General features: G+C 43.9%; 1 long non-coding RNA gene across 1 annotated transcript; it reads right to left on the reverse strand.

The window, feature by feature from the left end:
- Nucleotides 1–499: 499 nt before the first annotated feature.
- Nucleotides 500–12,582, reverse strand: LOC116394027 (uncharacterized). The gene is made up of 2 exons (XR_004213421.1): nucleotides 12,486–12,582; nucleotides 500–9,606 (listed from the first exon to the last, which is right to left on the reverse strand). It is a non-coding gene; the product is annotated as an uncharacterized LOC116394027 (long non-coding RNA).
- Between the last annotated feature and the right edge of the window lie 1,208 nt (nucleotides 12,583–13,790).

Genomic DNA, 13,790 nt, shown 5'->3' on the forward strand with positions numbered 1-13,790 from the left:
TAAATACAGAAATTATGGGAGCGTTAGCTCCCATAATTTCCAAAGGCTTCTCAAACAAAGATGTTTATGTCCAGTACAGAAATGACGGGAGCCATTTGTGGACTGTCCATCACGAATACAAGATTCAATCCAAGAGTATGAATCTAAAATGCAGAAAAGAGAGAAGCGATATATCAATCAAAGCTCAACGATACTACCGGTAACATCGGCGTGTGTAGCTATATATTGCGACGTCTTCGGGCAGTAGAGGCCACACTGTCAAAATTTCTTTAGGAATTTTCTAGTGATTATTATTATTCATATTATTTGTATTATAATAATCTACCACAAGCCAACATAACAGCTTCAAACTAACCTTATGGGTGCTGTGACTCTGTACCACTAGATGGCGACAGATGACCGCTTTATTGGGATGTTACAGGTCTCTGCTGTTTGTCTTTAACTCTCAGCATGGTAACGAAGAGTTGATAGGAGTTCATGGATGATTTCAGTGCTTTTATTTTCCGCCCTCATCACTTAAGAGCTGATCAGCAAGCCGGTGGACATTCTACACGTGGCACTAAGTGAAAGCTACATTTAACCATTAACTCAAGTCCTAAAACTAAACTGACAGTCCTCTCATTAGACGAGAACCAGTGAAATACCTTCATTTAACAGGTTTCCTTATTTTTCTATCAGACGCGCGCGCGCACACACACACACACGCAGACAGACGCAATGTACAAATACAGTTCCCAGACAGACAGCTGAGCTGTATAATACTGCAGTACTTAAAGGCTTGTGACTGAGAAGCACAGATCAATAGAGTCATTTTCAGCAGTCTGGAGGATTATCCACCTCACTGCCCACTGATGCGATGCAAACTAAAGACAAAGACAAAGACACAAAGACAGACACAGACACAGACAGACACAGACACACACACACACACTTCATGTCCTCCAGCCAACACCCTCCCCCCCCATGTCTGTGGATCCATAACTGTTTTTACAGGACATCGACTTGAGAACATTTCTCCTGTTTTTAAACTACTGAAAGCTGCCTGCTCTGTCTCTGTCCCCCCCCCCACTAGAATATGCCACTATCCTCGTGGCAGAGCTCTGAGTCCCAGTGCACTCCTTTGTCTTAGTTATCATCACACGGTCATTTGATTTGAAATGATCCGTGAATATACATGATGTGCATCAACTTAACAGTGAACATATCCCTAATATGGTGTGATGCCGTCATAATTTAGTTAGTTAATTATGAGCAAATGTAATACAGTAATGTGAAATAAATCACAATTTTGACTTTAGGTTAGAGAACAAGTGAAAATGATTAGATAATAGAGAAAATAATTATTGTTTGGACTATCAGTATTTATTTTTAAAGTAAATAATTTACAACGTTTGCTGTTATTTATTTTTATTTTGTCCTGATATAAACGGGCTTCCATGCGATACAAAGTGGGGTGAAAATAATCTGACAGAGGCCTCAATCACTCACGTTCAGTCAGTCGGGTCAATACCGGCTGAACCAGGGTCAAGGTTTCTCTGTGGGACACATTAGCAGCTGACAATTACAGTGAAAAACCACCCAAATAAAAGTCCAGATAAGCCTGGTGCTTAATTAGTTTTTAGTGTTGGAGCCTCCACCACCAATCCCCTTCTCTATTCTCATTTCTATTCCCCAGGCGGCCCTCGTCAAGCCAGCAGCCCGACCCTCGAGCTCGTTCTCACGCTCATCCGCCTTGATTGATTTCCAGGGAGCGACGCCGGCTGGCCTGATCCCACTGGCCGAGCTGGAGACCGCCTGGCCTGCGCGGAGGGGCCGGCCAAGCCCCGGGGGGGAGGACGGATGGATAGATAGATGAATATCCCTCCGATCTCTTATCAGCTAGTGCAGCTTCTAGTGGGACGGGTGTGAATAGTCCACACACACACACACACACACACACACACACACACACACACACACACAAATACTTTAGCGGGACAGAAACAGTCATTATTTTACTCTTAAAGATGTATGATCTGTATCCCCACGGGGGCTGTTTCTATAGTTACACCGACTCCGACACACACACACCGGACCAGGTTTTCTGACAGGTGAAAGCACATCAGCTCCTAGAAAATGAGAGGAAAAGATCAGCGGCGGAAGCTCATCAACAGCAATATGTTATTTCACACCCCAGCAACTAAAATAACTGATAAAACTCAAAATTCCACTGATTACAACGACTCAGTGATTGTGATATTATAAGTGCGAGTAATATTAATAATGAATTATAAATTTTAACCATAATGCAAACTTCCTGACTACCTCGGACATTAGATGTGAACCCACTTATTTCCTTATTGTGACAACATGAGAGTTAAAAACAGCTGTTCTCCAACAATATTTATAAAAACTAAATATATAAAATAGCGTTTTATCTCAAGTGAGCCACATTATGACAGAAGAAGAGTTAGGTACAGTAAAACAATGCTGGTCCCATAAAAATGAAAACGTACATTCAATATAAATTATAACCTATAGTTTTTACGATGTACCCAATGAGCCACCAACTGTTTATTTTAGGGTATTCATCTCTAATGGCTTCTGTAATTAAAACACTTGATAAGTAGCTACACACTAACATTCATGCTCAAAATGTTACTACTGATTTATTGATATTTAATAAATAAAAAAAGGCTTACGCTAATTAGCCAACTAATAAAGCCTGCTGATACTGGCCCTGGACGAAAAGTGTGTGTGTGTGTGTGTGTGTGTGTGTGTGTGTGTGTGACAGACAGAGAGAGAGAGACTGGTGAATAAAAACGTACACGCGCACCACGGATAATGCTCTCTCTCGCTATCAACACACCTGCGCGCGCGCCCCCCTCCCCTCTCTCTCCTCCTCCTCTCCCTCTCTCTAACTTCGCCACTTCACAGCTCTACTTGAAAGTGGGCTCGAGACAAGAGTTGTTCTTTCCGCCTGGCGGTGTCGAGCATCATCGTCACCACCACCACCATGCCTCGAGGATTCTTGGTGAAGAGAAACCGGCGATGTCCGGCGTCGTACCGGTCACGGAATAACAGTAATAACAAACCCGAAGCATATTACGGTGACCAGAATAGCAGCGGTAAGTGTGAAGCGACAATACCGGAGGCAGTGGAGGGGAACGACGTGTTGATTGTGTTCCCGTTTGGACGGCCGGATGGACTGCTCCCGGTGTCCCGCGGAGACTCCGCCGCTGTCAGGGAGGCGTGGAGCCCGCACGTGGAGTCCGCGCTGGAGGCGGAGGCGGACCGGCGCGCACAATTACCGGAGACCGAGGGCCAGGTGAGCGAGGTGGACGTTCTGACTCCCGATAGTGACTTCTCCTGCTTCTTCCCACCTCCTCCTCTACCCCCACGCGACGTGACATCAACAGAGTCCTGCAGCCCCGTTAAACCGGTCGGCACGAGACTGCTGGACCTCCACCACCACCATCACCACCACCACGAGGGATATAAGCAGCCGCTGTTCCCCGGGAAGTGCCTGACATCCTCCCCGGTGCCGGGGTTACCGGAGCTGCCGTTCCTGGTGAGCTCCACGCCGACCTCAGTGTCCCCTTCCATTGAGAGGCTCCTCGCGAGCGGCAGCCGCAACGCACCGTCCTACGGTCACAATGACAAATACGACCCGAGCATGGGTCATGTACACTTGTTCCCGCCACTGACACTTGTGAACCCAGAGCAGCATCACGCGGCGAGGAAGCGCTCGTTCCTCGAGCAGGATCAACGCTTGAACGGCAACAGACACAGCAAACAGCCTGCGGGCAACCCGTCAAAGAAACCCAAAGTGAACCGAAAGCTGAACTTCGAAGACGAGGTCATGACCTCGCCGGTGTTGGGTTTGCGGATCAAGAAGGAGCTTCCCGAGCAGAGGAGACAGCGGGAGAGGTCGTCCGCTCCCACCGGGAACCAGCCGCTCGGAGAGTACATCTGCCAGCTTTGTAAAGAGGAGTACTCCGACCCTTTCTCCCTCGCGCAGCACAAGTGCTCCCGCATAGTGCGCGTGGAGTACCGATGTCCCGAGTGCGACAAAGTCTTCAGCTGTCCCGCCAACTTGGCATCCCACCGCCGCTGGCACAAGCCTCGTCCGGTAAACGGCCAAGGTGGAGAGACTCAGACAAACAAGAGCCAGCCGCTGAAAGAAGCACGAGGTCTCGTTCAGCACGAGAGGCAGCCGGTAGAGATGGAGGGCAAAGAGAACGAGCTGCTGCGCATAAACGCTAACCAGCACCACGGAGCGCTGGACAGCTCCCGGGTCAGGCGCGAGCCCTCCCTGTTGCTGTTCCACGGTCGCTCACGGGACAACCCCGACGGAGACAGCCTCGCGCCCCCTCACTATGATTCCTCGCTTCATTACCGGAATCCGGCCGAAAGCTGTCTGGACCTTCAGGAGCAGGTGAGGGCGGCAGACAGTCCACCCTCGAGCCTGCTTCTGTTAAACGGCAACCCGGACGAGCGCGCGGACCTGCCGTCGCTTCCGCATCCTCCTTTGCCGTTTGTCCAGTCGTTACCGGTGGACGACGTGTACGAGTGCCGGTACTGTGGGAAGAAATTCCGCCGACAGCCTTACCTAAAGAAACACCTGGCTGCGCACGAGACGACAGCGCGAGCGTCTCCCAACCCGCCATCTTACGGGCAGGCGCGCGAGACAGGCGGAGGACAGAGCCAGGTGTTCTTGTGTCACCTGTGCGGCGCGCGCTTCCCGTCGGCGGAAATCAGGGACAAGCACCGTCTGTGGCACGCGATGAGGGACGAGTTACTGGCGGGAACTTTGGGAGGAGGACTCAGACCAGACGTGTTCCACGCGCAGGGAGGCGAGAGCGGCAGCGGGGAGTGCGAGCAGCAGCAGATCTTCACGTGCAAGCACTGTCCGTCCACTTTCTTCAGCTCCCCGGGGCTCGCGAGACACATCAACAAATCCCAGCCCACCGAGAACCGGCAGGTGATGCTGCTGCAGATGACCGTGCGACCGTAAAACGAGCGCGAGACGGGCCAAGAGAAACACATGAAAAATAACCAGTTATTGACCATCATTATGAGGAACCTAACTATGAAGTACATTTAATTCAGCTATGGTTGTATTGTAGATTGTGACGGAGGCCTGTTGGGTTCAGTTGTGGTCAAAAAGCAAAAACGCACTGTATGTTTCAGGATACGGACTACGGGTGAGTTTTGTTTAAAGCTCAGTGAGCCTCTTGACTGCTCAATTGTTTCACAAAGATAGTTATGATCTACTGACGCCAAAACGATGCACACATTGTTTATGGTCTTGAGACTGATAACCCAAAAGCAAATGTAAACTAGACAATTAGCTGACAGTGTCAGTAGAAGCGGAACTGTCCATGGTGCTGAAACTAAACTAAATAACTGACCTACGGAAACTATTACAAACAAACTGACACCATGTCCACAAACGCACCTCCGTTATCTTCCACAGGTTGCTCAGTCTTTACAGCTTTTTTTTTTTTTTTGGAAGAAAAATAAAAAGTACATTTTAATTCGCTGGACAGGTGATCTAAGATGATTTAATAAAATAACAGGATTATTATAACAATTAAACATTAAACTGGATGCAAATTAAAGTGACCCTTGTTCTAAATGGCTATTTCTTCTGTTGAAATCTTGAGAGCAAATCGCATTATTTGTCAATATTGAATTTGTACGGCCAGTAATACAATCAGAAGTCAGACATTGTTTCTATATTTCTTTTCTCATTTAGAGAATATATATATATATATATCCTGTTTTGCCACAGGAGGCCATTTCTTTTTCGGCTTCTCTTGCATCCTGTCATATTATGCCCAACTGTCTGTAAACTTATTTGACATTTAATCACAGCAACTAAACTGTTACAATTAGTGAACACTTGAGAGAACAGGCCAGACTGAAGTTTGACAGAAAGGGTAATTTAATTATGACTAATTAGAGCAAGAGGGGGCCATTGTACGCTGAATGTACTGAAGCCAAGATCGACACACGCCTCTCTACATGTTTAAACTCACGGTCGACATGGTTCTGTGGCAAAGTAATCACATTACACCGAAGCTCAGGTGGAGCGGGCGTGTTACATTACGTACTGATGTAAAATGTAGTGACCTGTAATTACATTTAGAAAGTGACCTTCCTTACCCCACCAACCGGAGACAGAACCAATGTCCTAACTCTATTTCATGTACAGTGAACAATAAAACAAAAACAAATAAAACATAAAAAGAAAATAATCAGATAGACCATAATATGCCTTTTATAGTAAATGTGCCAGTAAGTTTCAAGAGCTACAAAATATTTTCATACAGAAATGGAACATTTAATGTGTGTAGTGCTAATTAAAAAAAAGTCTTTTGTCTTTATTGATTATTCATTACTGTTGAAATATTTGCTAAATGCCTTCATGATGCTAAAATATCATTGTGGTTCTATGAAACCAGTACTATTTTGATATCTCTGAAGTTGAATGTGATATTTATTCTAAATTATTGTCAATAAATGTTAAGACAGTACTCATTCATGTGGTTTCAAAGTTGGTGTGCGCACACACACACACACACACACACACACACACACACACACACACACACGGGTCCGGCTGTCAAGTGGTACGAATCGTTTATTGTCAAACTCCACCATCGCACATCTGCGCTCTCTTCGGTGTCCAAAAGAGCCATTACAGGTCTACATACTACAGGTGTGACAGTAACATCCAGGAAGTGTGTGTGTTAAGATACAGCTGTTACATGATCAACACATGCGGTTAGTACTGAACCGGCGTCATGCAGTATGTACAGTCAGTAGTTACATACATCAGTCTCCCAACTGACAACAGCTGAACCCCGTACCCATCACGGCCCTCTCGCTCAGAGCATCCATCCACGCAGGCGCAGAAGTTACATACATGTTTGTGTGTGGTCGACATGGCAACAGACTACAGACAACCAAAATGTCAGATTTGGGTCAATAAGGCGGACTAATACTTTTCTACCCGAACAATCTTCCTAGACAGACAGTCCTCAGGCTGGTGTGGATTCGTTAGAATGCTGAAAGGCTTTGGGTAACCTAGGTTTTCTATACATTTTGGTTTTGCTAATCAGGGTTTTTTATTTAAGTGAAACAACGGAGTTGAAATCCTTTTTATCTGAATCTTTCTTCAGGGTACTATGAAAGCAGCATCATGACTCAAGTAGAGTCACTAGTATTTTAATCCAAAGCCAAAGTAATGTTGAGACCCAAAAGATATTGAGACGCGGGTCTGCATACAGCATGTACAGATCCTTCCCAGAGTACAGTGGGGCTAGTTGACCACGTGTCGCAACCAATCAATGGTGCTTCTTCAACCTCGGCAATAATAATAATAATAATAATAACCGTAACAGCAATAATTTAACGGGAACACTCAAATCTCAGCTGACTTTAAATATCCACAGACAAAATAACACAATTTGACCTCATTTTTAAACTGGCAAATATTTAACAATTTCAACCCCACAGAGGGGTTAAAACAAGTGTGACAATCCCTTTCCTCTCTGGAGAATCTATGGCTGAAGTAAAGACAATGAAAGAGTAACAGAAAATACAGTTGTGAATACACACACATTAAGCAGTGAAGCATAATGCAAAACCTTTAACTCAGATCTATATTTTCAAATGCAAACATTTCATACAGTACATGCGTGTTTCCTTTAGATCAGACAGGAGGAAAAGGAACTCATGTCAAATAAACGGATGAAGGTTCAATGGTGATAAACCCTGAAGGAACCACAGCTGAGACCATTAATGAAGAGAAACCCGGAAAAGAACGATGGAAGCCGATCTGAAACGTTAACACATGAGCGTAGCGTCACGGTTTCTGGATTGTGATGACATGCGGATCCCCTCCATCCACAGCTGGAACCGGGGAAGAGTCGAAATTTAAGAGCGGGATTAAAACCGTTTATTTCTAAGTGATGGTGTTTCCTTTGCCTGCCTGCCCCCCCTCCCCCCTCCCCCCTCGTTGGCCATGGTTCTACAGTATCTCTCCTTTAAACACTTTGTTTTTCCTCCTTCCTTCCTCCCTCTGGCCTCACTTAGCAATATGTCAAACAATGAAAAACCAGGAATATGATGGCCTAAAACACAGTGGTACCAAGGTTACGCATATCAGCAGTGAAGAAGAGTACTTGAGATACAATTAGAATTACCTTTAAATTCAGAGAGGATGAAGAGTAAACTGAAAGCATTACATCTTGTAGTGTTTGTTTTAAGCAGATAATGTGTTCTGAGGATAAACCAGTTGGACTTTGGCAGCTATTCTCACACATAACAGTATGTACACAACCTTATAGATATTTATATATCTACTATATATATATACCTATATATTCATACTCATACATATATAGATATGCAGAATATATATAAAAGGAACAAAAAAAAGAAAAAACACAAGGAACATAAATGCAATGAACATCAGTGCTCTGTCCATATTTTACAGCATGAGCACAAGAAAGTCGACACTTAACTTTATGTAACAAGTGCTTCCTCTTTGATCAATCATTTTTCAACAAAGCGCTTTTCTCTGCATTGTGAAAGACAAACAATCCCTCCATCATTCCTTCGACACTGGTTCTCACATCTCTTTGCTCAAAGGGAGTTGAAGGAGGGGGATTGTTCTTCTGGAGAACATTTTGGGCTTTAGAGTGATGCCGCATTTTATAGCTAGCAAACGAAAGAGTTTCTATTTACATTCTATGAGGACTGAATAGCAAACAGACCCCTGCCCTTATCTTTGTAGGCCTAATGCTGTACTGAGAACAAAAATATACTTTTATCTCGCTTTCTCCATGCAACACTGAAGGTGCAATCGTTCAGAAATGCATTATTTTTTTATATCAAAACTCATAGTTCTGTCTGTACACACACACACACACACACGGACTGACTATCGTACAAATATACAGATTCCACATAGCGGCGTTCAACCTCTCTTTGTTCTGCGGTTTTGACCTCGATGGACGCGCTTCTCCAAAACGAACAGCATCTAACGTGGCACACTTGAGCTTTTTTTGCGATTTCTAACATGGCACGGATCATGATGGACTAGTGCTGCACTCGTTCGGCTGCGTCTACGATGAAGATCAGCAGTTTTTTTTGTATTTTTAAGAGCAAAGCCAAGGATATATTCAGCAGCTGTGAGCAATTTCTAAATAAAGTTAGTGTTAAATACTCCACAGAATACTTTTACATGTGTTTTTTGAGAGTACAACTGTGTGACGAAGCGTCAAATTCTACTGACACCCCAGATGGCGACGCTCTTTCCTGAGAACAACACCCATCGGTCTTTTTCCTGTTGGAAATAAACATCCATGTGGATTTCTCCACCACAGTCTGTTTTCGCCTACTTTTGAGCACAAAATGTAGACCAAAAGTGTCTGATTGCTTGATCGGCCGCGAAAATCTAGAGAGCTTAAGTCTTATTGGCCGATCCAGAAGAGCGCCGCAGCTTCATGGACATGCGGCTCTTGCTAGTCCGAGGAGACATGGGGGATGCCGAGTCGCTCCCGGCCTCCCCAAGAGCCGGACTTTCTCCCCGAAGAATCTCTAGGCAGGAGCCTGTGGAGGGGGAGGGGGAGGAGGCAGGGGGGGAGTTGTGGGTCGAGGGGCGAGTGAGGAGGATGGATTGATGGGGCAGGGAGGGAGGGATAAAAGAGAGGAGGGAGGAGGCAAACAAGAGAATGAAAAGGAAGAAGGGACAATAAGTAAAATGCATCCTGCCCCATGATGTTCTACTGACCCGGACTGCACAAACTTACACAGACAGGACAGACAGACACAGACTCGAAGAACACACAACATACTGCATTCATTCTAAATCCCTAAAAGCTCATAGAACAACAGAGACTGTTTTAAGATGCGAGTACCTCTGAGACCATGTGTGACATTAAAAGCTACATAAATGAACTTTGACATCGAATGTATAACACCTGCCTTTAGCTGAATACATCCGCTGTAGAGGCAACATGTGCTTGACGAGTGTCAGGATCTAGTTGCTCCCATCTACACTTAGAATATCAGCCGACTCGTCTCTGGAGCTCAGCTCTTTTATTGCTTGTTCGCTTTCCAGCGGATGAGCAGCTCCGTCTAGCTTTCAGTTCTAATGTTCTGTGGTAGCGGACTCAGAGGTAGATTCAGCTTTTTAAACTGCACTCTACAAGATTCATAAATACTGACATTTGACCAAACAGCGTCGTTACAAATGGTTTGCATACTTATCCTGCATCACATGGATTTTTAAAGGTGATCCGACGTTACAGCTGATATTAGCAACACGTTAGTCAAGAGATGCTCATTTCTGCCTACATTTTCACTTTAGTACTTTTTCTTTTTTATTGGAAATCTTTGCAGTAATTTCTATATGAGATGTTTGGAAACTAGACTAGAAACAGAAAATGTAATTATTGGGCTATCTTCTGTCTTTAAACATACCATTCACAGCTAGCATGAAGGACCTTCTGCTTCAGACCCTTCCCCTTCACCCTGAGCAGGTTAAAGCTGTCTAGTGGTTTAGGGACCATCATATACATAACACTATGCTCCTCTAGAGGAGGAGGAGGAGGAGGAGGAGGAGGAGAGTCAAGAAAAGGAAAGGAAAGGAGAGGGAACAAAAGGAAAGGAGGGCCGGTAACAAAAAGAGGCGAGAAGATGGAAGCGAGGAGGATACAGGAAAGAATGAAACACCAGAGGAGAGATACAGAAGATAGAGAAAGGGAAGTAAATGAAATAGACAGGAAATAGAGAGGAAACAGGAGAAGAGAGAAGGTATAAAAAGAGGAGATGACAAAGGAGCCGTGAAGGAGGGATGGTCAGAGAAAAGAAAGAAAATGGAAAAATGAATAAAAATAAAGAATAAGATATTGCCACACACACAAAAGAGAAAAACAATACATTCAATGGACAGAATGGAAAGACACAACAAACTCACTGACAACACACACAACATATCTGAACCTCATTGTCTGTATGCTTCATTCTGCTCATCCCCACCTCTAACTTACTTATTTCAGATGTTACAATACAAACAAGTATACTGAAGAAGAAACACAACTGAAATGTTAGTTTAAAGTTACACATTGTGTGTGTGTGTGTGTGTGTGTGTACAGAGGTACATCGTATCATAACCAGGAAGAGAGGAGCATACAAAAGGTTAGAGGTAAAGTTTCACCAGGTCAGTGTGACAGCGCAGGTAAACAGAACAAACAGGAGAATGACTGAGTGAGTGAGTGAGTGAGAAGGCCAAAGAGCAGAAAGCTCACATCGTTGTAACAAGGACGTCTCACTTTCATCATGCCACTGAGTGTAGCTTGGTATGAAGCTGATCTAGTGCTTAAAGGGACAGTTCACCTCAAAATCAGAAGATACATATTGTTCCTCTTGCATGTAGTGCTATTTATCAATCTAGCTTGTTTTGATGTGAGTGTTGGAGGTATTGGACAGTAAAGATGTCTGCCTTCTCTCCAATATAATGGAACTATAAGGCTCTCAGCCTGTTGTGCTCAAAGCGACGATTGGGTACGATTGAGAAACCTGGAAATTGTGACTTTGTTACTCAAGATAATCCACAGTGTGGTAGAAAGAATATAGTTCCTACATGAAACTGCTCACAACAAGGTCTGTGGATTATCTTACGTAACCGGGTCAGGATTCCAGAGAGAGACATTGGTGTTGAGTTTTTCAAATGTATTTATTTTGGAGCTTTGAGCACAACAGGCTGAGAGCCTTATAGTTCCATTATATTGAAGAGAAGGCAGACATCTTTACGACCGATGCCTCTAACACTCACATCAAAACACAAAAGATTGATAAATAGCACTACATGCAAGAGGAAAATATGTTTTTTTAAATATATTTTCTGTTCCTTTAAAGAATAAAAGTCAAAAACAGTGTTCAATAAGAAATTTCAAGGAAGGCAATCCAGCTGAATGTCATCAGCACAGGGAGCTGTTTCTTGTGTAAGATCAAAGGAATCCACACTGCCTGCCCAGCAGCCAACACAAGGCGGATAAAGTTAGTGACTAAGGAGACTCAGGAGGTGGTGGAGACCACAGCAGAGCTTAAAAGGAGAGTGGATATTAGACTGATAGGTGGACACAAACATGACACTAAATGAATGCTCATGTTGCTCTGCTAGATGTGCAGATACATACAACACGTTCATGGCGTGCCCCGCTACTACACTCGTAACTAACCACAATGAGTCATACCGAACTACACCCGACAGATGAGCTGAAGATGACACTTCCTTTTAAACAGTACACAGCTGTAAACACATGCAGACCTGCTTGAACTGTGGAAAACACAGGAGAAAACAGACGGGAACAAAGTCGAGATGAAACAATATGGCGGAGGAATCGGAGGAGAGCATAGGTTAGGCTGAAATGTCAGTAGGAGGAGCCAAACAGAACGAGGCGGGTCAATCATGTGACCAGGCTTACCTTTTTAGCTATAGGCAAGTGAGACAATACGATCTGAAGGAGGGGGAAACAAACAAAACAAAAAAGAAAAAGAAAAAAAGAAGAAATATATAAACAAAAAAATATGAACAAAAGAAAAAGAAAAGGGAAAAGCAATTTAAACAAAAGAAAAATAATTATAAATAAGAAGGTGAAATTAAAATAAAAAAACAGAAAGAGAGAATAATGTTTGATCATTCTGCTGTTAAGGGAGGGGAACCTGTAAGTTATTATCGGGAGACAGACAGAGAGAGAGATAGAGAGGTAGAGAGAGGTAGAGATATGGGGAGGGGCGCTGTCGTAATTTGAGCAAAGTATATTTCAGAGCACAGGATTATTAAACTGTCCAGATTGTCACAATCCGAATTCTTCATTTGGACATGATGATACGCATATTAAGATTAAGAATCAGGCAAATTGAGACGAGCAAGTAGTGAAATGAGTGGCCACGAGAGGCCCTGATATCTTATTATCTGACTAACGTTTTGATCCTGTGCTCTGAAATGACGTTTGGGGCTGAAGAACACACAGACAACCCAATAAAAGAGCAATTTCAGTACCATACAATACTCTAAATGAATATTTGGGGAACATATTAGCGTTCCAGGTTGCGTTTAATGTTATTCAGCCTCAAAGCAGGTTGATTATTATTGTACAATTATTAATATTTCTGCCATAATAGCTGGTGAGATGAAGAGCAGTTGGACAAAAAAAAAACAGTGATTAATTATACACATATTAAGATCAACATTCACAGCCATACCTCTGCTTGACCAGTAAAGAAACAAAGTCAAACACGGTGTCACTGTATTCCTTACATTATTACACTGATATGTATGTAGGCTTACGTCACACAGTGTTACTCCTTTATGCTTCATATACCTCAAGAAAAAGTGTGTGGCTCAGCGGCACGATTAGATTATTGTAAATAACTGCCACGCTGAACAATTTGATTATGTGCGAGTCAAAGGACAGCACACTGTTTTAAATGACACTTAGCCGGACACACTACGGACAAAAATGATCAGTAGCTGTCTAATAAACTTAACGGGATACATATGAGGTGTCATGCAGCAGAGTGTAACTCCCATGTGCATGCCTGGCATCTCTACTGGCTGATCAGATGTCAGCTAATTCCTCAGAGACGCTCTGGAGACAGAAGAAGGCTCTGAGCACGGCGTTGGACAGAAAACAGAACTCATTCGATACTCGGAGTCTGTGAATCAAGCCGTGAGCTGCCAGTGTGTGTGTGTGTGTGTGTGTGTGTGTGTGTGTGTGTGTGTGTGT

This window comes from Anarrhichthys ocellatus, unplaced genomic scaffold (genome assembly GCF_004355925.1).
Source record: "Anarrhichthys ocellatus isolate YVR2014 unplaced genomic scaffold, GSC_Weel_1.0 scaffold36, whole genome shotgun sequence".
Lineage (NCBI taxonomy): Eukaryota > Metazoa > Chordata > Actinopteri > Perciformes > Anarhichadidae > Anarrhichthys > Anarrhichthys ocellatus.